The sequence below is a fragment of the Abramis brama genome (genome assembly GCF_963993115.1).
Source record: "Abramis brama genome assembly, chromosome: 4".
Lineage (NCBI taxonomy): Eukaryota > Metazoa > Chordata > Actinopteri > Cypriniformes > Leuciscidae > Abramis > Abramis brama.
In genome coordinates, this window is record NC_139966.1 from 58,737,924 (window position 1) to 58,745,423 (window position 7,500).

General features: G+C 38.3%; 1 protein-coding gene across 1 annotated transcript in view; it reads right to left on the reverse strand.

The window, feature by feature from the left end:
• Positions 1 to 2,930, reverse strand: part of LOC311080612 (monocarboxylate transporter 2) — a 12,085-nt gene extending 9,155 nt beyond the window's left edge. The window contains exon 1 of the mRNA XM_084110659.1: positions 2,793 to 2,930. The gene's annotated coding sequence lies outside the window, so the exon portion shown is untranslated. The remainder of the gene's footprint in view (positions 1 to 2,792) is intronic.
• Between the last annotated feature and the right edge of the window lie 4,570 nt (positions 2,931 to 7,500).

The window sequence follows — 7,500 nt, forward strand, 5'->3', positions numbered from 1 at the left end:
GGCATTCCTCGCTCTCTTCAGTTCAACATCACAGCCGTTTCCCTGTAATCGAACACTAGCAGTCAAGAGAGATTTTTAATGTTTTTAAAAGAAGTCACACCAACGCTGCGTTTATTTGATTAAAAATACAACAAAAAACAGTAATATTGTTAAATATTATTCTAATGTAAATCATCTGTTCTCTATGTGAATATACAGTAAAGTGTAATTTATTCCTGTGATCAAAGCTGATGTTCAGCATCATTACTCCAGTCTTCAGTGTCACATGATCCTTCAGAAATCACTCTAATATGATGATCTGATGATCAAGAAACATTTATGATTATTATCAGTGTTGAAAACATGTATTTACACTTTTATTTCAGGATTCTCTGATGAATAGAAAGTTCTAGTTTTATTTTTTGGTGGAAAGAAATAAAAGAAATCAATACTTTTATTCATCAAGGATGAATTAAATTAATCAAAAGCGACAGTAAAGACATTTATAATGTTACAAAAGCTTCTATTTCAGATAAATGCTGTTCTTCTGAACTTTCTACTCATCAAATAATCCTGAAATAATAATGTAAAAAACTGTTTTCAACACTGATAATAATCATAAATGTTTCTTGAGCATCAGATCATCATATTAGAGTGATTTCTGGAGGATCATGTGACACTGAAGACTGGAGTGATGATTAAAACATTAAAAATCTCCCCGATCCAGAGCGTCTGACTGTAGTGTGTGTAAGCCTGAGTGTAGGTCAGAGGTCAGGCGTGTTTGGGTTCGGCTCTGGGGTTGAATCGGAGGAAAGCCTGCTGAGGTCTTCTGAAGGCCTTCAAAAACAAGATCTGGTTTCCAGACTTCAGGAGAACAATCGTGCGGACGGGCGTCTCCTCCTCCGTTTGATACTTCAGAAACATCTGAGATATCATAACATAAACGCACATAATGTACACACGTACACCGACGCACAGCTGAGGGTCTGCGCATTAAAGCCCGTCTCATATTCATATCTGGCGATCACATGATCAGGCTCCTGTCCTCAGTACAAACGTCCTTCAGTCTGACATGATTTTATCAAGTAATAACTTTGATATTGTTAGTAATATTTCAGCAGGTTTACTTGATTATCATCATCATTTATTATAAAAATCACGAGTATCAAATATGATCATCAGGCTTTTAAGTCTTGCATCATTATTATTGTATTGCATTATATGTTTTAAAACTACAGATCATAAAACTAAGCATTTAAATATCATTTTACTAAGTGTTTTATGTACCAATAATTCTTTATAGAAGAAGAAAATAATCCATTATTTATCAAATTTTCTTACTGGACTGATGATGATAATATTTCACTGATTTATTGTGCGTCCCTAAAGCCTGATGTCATAAATATGATGCAAAACAAAACACATGCAATTCAATAAACTGTTGCATTGAAAAGAAAACTCTGATGTCATATGACGGGTTGCAGGTGTGTTTCAGGGTCATTATCGTGACCTTTGACCTTCGTCCTGAGAGCTGGTCCTGATTAACCCTTACGCTGAGAGTGGAGAACACATATTAATATCTGATATATATCTTCTCCTCTGATCTTGTTTCGAGGTGTTTTACAGAAGTGTGTGTCAGGATCTGGTCTCTCGCGGTGTGTGTGTGTGTGTGTGTGTGTGTGTGTGTGTTCAGAGATGTGAAAACATGAACTAAAGATAAATAAATGCCTCGGGCGTCTCCTTCAGGACTCAGCGTGAGCCGTGGATGTTTGTGCTTCATTCTTCCCGGCGTTAGAACATACACAACATATGCATTACACACAATAACACTTTAAGAAAACATGAACTTATTTTATCTCGGCTTATTCCTCATTTTCATCTAGTTTAAGTAGAAGTACTAAAATTGGTTACACTTTATTTTAAGGTGTCAGTGTTACAGTGTGATTATATATTTAAGCACTGAGTAATATTAACTTACTATAGGCTTAGTGTAGGATTAGGGTTTGGTTGAGGGTTAGTTGCATGTAATTATGCATGATTTACTGTTATTACTATGGTAAGTGCGTGTAAAATAAAGTGTGTTTGTGTTGAGCTGTGGTAGTTTTAATTAATTTTACGGTAACACTCATTGTTACAGTGTAATTATACATTTAAGTACTGAGTAATCTTAATTAACAACATGTACTTACTATAAGGGATTGGTTGAGGGTAAGTTGCATGTAATTATGCATAATTTACTGTTATTACTACGGTAAGTGCGTGTAACATGTAATAAGGACACTGTATAAATAAAGTGTTACCCTAAAATTAATCTAAACTCCCACAGCTCAACAGTTTCAGTGTGTTTCTGTCTGATACTGCAATCATATCAGATTACACTATATGACATTACTGAGGGCCTGCCAATGATTTCACTCTTGTTCTTCTGTAAACATTATAAACATCATAAACACACATCATCATGCTGAATGGAGACCGTCACGTGACTGGAGTGACCCAGATGAGCCAAACCCGCTTACAGCATCAAAGCCGGATAAATATAGAACTCTATTCACTTCTATTCTCTCTTCTGCGACTCAGACCATATTCATTAATATTCATCACATTTATGCTGCATTAATCCCATTAACCTAAGGCCTTATTAAAAATGAATGTATAAGTGCATCATCAGCACATGATTCACATCCTCATTTGTTGATATTCTCGTTCAGCATCATTCTGGTACCGGGACCGTCCCGGAAGCACCAAACACATCATCATCATCATATTCATAATCATAATCATCATCACATCATATCAGAAAGCCTGCTTACCTTCAGGTCCGGTTATCAGTGCTGTCTGCCTCTCTGACCTTCAGTCGCTGCTGCAGAGAGACGCTCCGCACGCGCGATTGAATCAGTCGGCGGTGACGTCACTGGCGCTTTCCCGGGGCGCGGTAACGGATTCTGCCATAGTATGGCGGAGGCTTGGCTCGTGAATATTAATGAGGCGACGTGACGTGCGATTGGCCAGGAGGCAGGCGTGTGTTTTTAGGTGGGCGGGGTCACATCCGGGAAGGTTTACCTTCTGCAACGTCGTCACAGCATAGTAGAAATATTTATTATTATTAAGTAAAAGGAGCGCACGAGCTCAACTCTTGTTTGTTATTCCAGTCATACAGTTTTTGGCCCTGCTTATAAAAGTCTTAACGGGGATTATTGTACTAAAACAATCAGCAGGGAGAAAGAATTTTTTTCTCACATGATCCGCTTTTGTTGTAAACACACCATTCTGCCAAACAACACGTAATCCAAGAGGAAATACAATAATAGTACATTAATCAGAGGAGACAGTTTGGAGACTCAGGTTTGGATTTAACACAGTTTTACTTTGAACGAAAAAATGATCTTTCAGATAGACACGTGATGAATGAGTGAGGATTAGGCTCAACAGCGAACAGACATGTGTTTTTAGAACGTTTTGCTAACGTTCCCGTTAAGTTGTTAAAACGTTATTTTTGAAAGTAAAAAAAAATCGATCATGCGAATGTTAAACATTATGGGAACATTACTTCTGAATGTAACTGTTGGACTGTTTCTGGGGGACGAGTCTGAGGGAAGAACATGGTAAGAAGAATGCAGAAGACAGAAGGTAAGTAAAATAAAAAGTGAATCCCCAGAAACAGTCCCACGGACCCAGACCCAAACCCCATCTCTGCGGCTGGTTTAAAGTACTTCTTCCTGCCTCTGTGTATTAATGCTCATGGGTAGCCTAAATGGGTTCCAGTCAGACCTAAACATTAAGTATTTTACTGTTATGTGTCAACAAGACATTTTCACCTGGCTAGACCCAATCAGAGCCATAGAGAGAAAGAGTTGCGACACTCTTTGATGTCGCCGCTATGGCTGTCACGTGGTTCATGTAAGCCCCAATAGTTCTAAAACACACGATGGCTGTCATGTTCTTCTATGGGACAGACAGCAGCGATTGCATTATTGAACGGTAAATATAAAATAAAACACACACCCAAGTACTTTTTCAGCTGTTATTGCATTATTGCATTTTGTTAATGTCAGTTTTGCATTTGGAGATAAGTTTTAGGCTATATTTTTGGAGGGAAAAGCTTAGTGTTCATGTTCGCATGGGTAGTAGCACTGGCTTTAGCGGCTCTAACTTAACTTTTCCATATCATTCATCTGATGATGGACGTCTCATGATATTTATTTTAGCACAACTGGGCTGTATTAGGCTATTGATTCCCGTGATTTTGCTTAGAAATTTTGATTCAGCCATTACACCTTCGTGATCACGCAAAGAGGTCTGCCGTGGCCGTCCGTTCAGAGTTCGCTTAAATATTTTTTATTAAACAATGACAGACAACAAAAATGTGTGCTTGTGTGTGAACAAGAAAAACAAAAACCAGGGGCAGGTGATCCATGAAACAGACAGGACTGGTGATCCCATAACAATCCTAGAGGTCCAGCATTGTTCTCACAAGCCGCTTCACTCAAGACAATAAAACATAATGAAAAGTTAGTATATCCCAAAAAATTAAATTAAATAAAAGTTGCTATAAAGGTGGTAGCGATTCATTACCGAACTCTTACTGTCACAGTGACAGCTGACGAAGTCGCGCTAGCTAACTAGCTAGCGCAGTGCTTGAAAATTGGTTGAAACATCCAACATAAAATATAAATAATTACGCTGTGCATGTACAAATGAAGACCAGTATAAGCATCGCAAAGGGCCTCTGATACAATATAGACAGTTGACAATTCAAAAGTGGTCGATATCTCAACAACTTAACTCTGGAACAACTCGACGCGCTGCAATGTAAGTGAATGGTGTCCAACGCCAAAATGACAGTGTTTAGAACTATTCCGATCTTCTAATCCCGGAAGTAGGCGGTTAAAAGCGCCGCCATTGTTTACAACGGAGGTCTATGGGAGTGTCGCAACTCTTTCTCTCTATGGCTCTGGACCCAATGCTTAGATCTGTTTTTATGCAAATTAACACATACGTACGGTGGCCGAGAGAGCTCAACGCGCTGCAACTGAAGAAAACACATGAAAAAACACCCGCAAATTAAGAAAACATCTTCATCAGTTTCACAACACATGTGTGCTCCAAATACTCACAACACAACCAAATACAGAAACGCGCTGCAAATAGAACAGAACACAACGGAAATGTGGGGAACCCAATAAGTGACGGACCCGGCTGGGACGTGCTTGCAGCTGTCTACTTTTATTATTATTTAATTTTTTTAATAACAAAATATACAGAGATGACACGTTTATGACATACAACTTTGTATACAATATTGTATACAATATATTCAATGTCATAAGAATACTAAAAAGAACAATGAGCTGAAGACTAAAATAAATAAATAAATAAAGATAGAGAAAAAGAACATGAGGGAAAGACATTAATCTATACATCAGTTACATTGTACACATTTTGTCATGTTATGTTAAAATAAGTTTCATAAGAAATGTTAGAATGCAGCTAGGGTCCAAATATGAGACGGCAAGTTTTAAAGTTGAGACACTCACACACAGATATAACGCATATTTTAAAAACTTTGTTGTATAAAATGTATATTTATTTGCAACAGTTATGTTAACAGCAATAATACTATATTTCTGGTAATATTTATTTGCAACAGTTATGTTAACAGCAATAATACTATATTTCTGGTAAGAACAGCTATTCAGCAGATGGACACGCGCTGCGTTGTCATGGGAACATCCCAGGTGAAAATAATGATGAAATTACGTTGTCTTTCGTTGCTCCCTTCATCAACATAATGGCACACAAGTGCCCCGCTCCCTCCAAAGTGCCCAATTCAAGGGCTCTGCCGTCTGCCCTTTTGAGAGAGTAGGGCACAGGTAAAGCTCACGACCCAGCCGTCCGTCCGTCACTTATTGGGTTCCCCACATTTCCGTTGTGTTCTGTCCTATTTGCAGCGCGTTTCTGTATTTGTTTGTGTTGTGAACTTTTGCAGCGCGTTTCTGTATTTGTTTGTGTTGTGAACTTTTGCAGCGCGTTTCTGTATTTGTTTGTGTTGTGAACTTTTGCAGCGCGTTTCTGTATTTGTTTGTGTTGTGAACTTTTGCAGCGCGTTTCTGTATTTGGTTGTGTTGTGAGTATTTGGAGCACACATGTGTTGTGAAACTGATGAAGATGTTTTCTTAATTTGCGTGTGTTTTTTCTATTTGCATGTGTTTTCTTCAGTTGCAGCGCGTTGAGCTCTCTCGGCCACCGTATATACGTAATTAGATTATGCACCGTTTGTCCATGTTAACAAATAATTTCAAAAAACTTGTAATACATGTTTTGTTTGTCTTGATGTAAGTAATCAACTCAGTAATGTTCATGGTGATATCTAAAGGTTAAATGTTTTTACTCTATTCACGTGAGAGAAAGAATGAATAGGCGTATGAATAGACTATATTTGGGTCTTTTTCGAAACTTTCCCCTAATGGGATTCTTCTGGGCTTTTTTTCCCCTTACTCAGGACATATTGAGGATACAAAATCAGCTGAGTTTGCTTCTGTTGCAATTTGTTCACGATTGACCCCCATTTTGGCTTAAAATGACTGGACTAATAGTCTTGTTCATGAATGAATCGTTCATTTTGCGTCAGTCACGTGACAAACGAACAAAATGACTCGAGAGGCGAACTAATCATTCCTGTTTCTCATAAATGATATTTGGCTTCATTCTTAGGCTGCATATTTGTTACATTCCTAATTAGGGGTTCAAGTCCGTAGCGCTGAAACTCTATTGTTATTGTTAATTTTCCCATGATGCAGCATTCTCCAGAAAAATACCCAAAAAGTTGGGTATTCTGGGGTTTTCCAAAAACCTACTTTTGCGAACTAGTCCTGATCGGAACCAAACCACTGCAGAAATATTCTCAGGAGAGTCATTATCAATAATCATCAAAATAAATAAATAAATTTCATTTCACGGTCGCTAGGGGAACCAGAATGTTCGATGTGACCGGGGCCACTTTTACTAAAACGGCTATAACTTGTGAACGGAAAGAGATATTTCCGCTAAACTCAGGACACATGTTTATGAGCTCAATCTGAGGTGACATGAACAAAATTGTGACGATTGGCCACTTGGTGGCGCTATAGCAGGGAAAAAATCATGAAAATGTCTATAACCACACCCAACCGTTAGTCCGATGAAAACTGGCATGCAGTGTCTTTGTCCAGGGTGATAGTCTAAGAGAACATTGGCGTATCTCAAAAAACCTCAGAATGCGTCATCAGCACAGTGCCCTGAAGGAGCCTGAGAAGTTTCAAGCCAGCGTTTTTCACAGGAGTGTCCGCATTATACTCCTGAATCCCGAGTTCAGCGATACCAAACATGCCAGGTTTCGCCTTATGGTTTGTGTAACGGTGTCATTTAGCACTTTAAAAACTTGCGATTATCTCCGAAACCATTATTAGTTTAATCGAGACAAAACCATCACTGGAAATTTCAATAGCTAAACAATAACGCCCAAATGTCAAAATTATGATA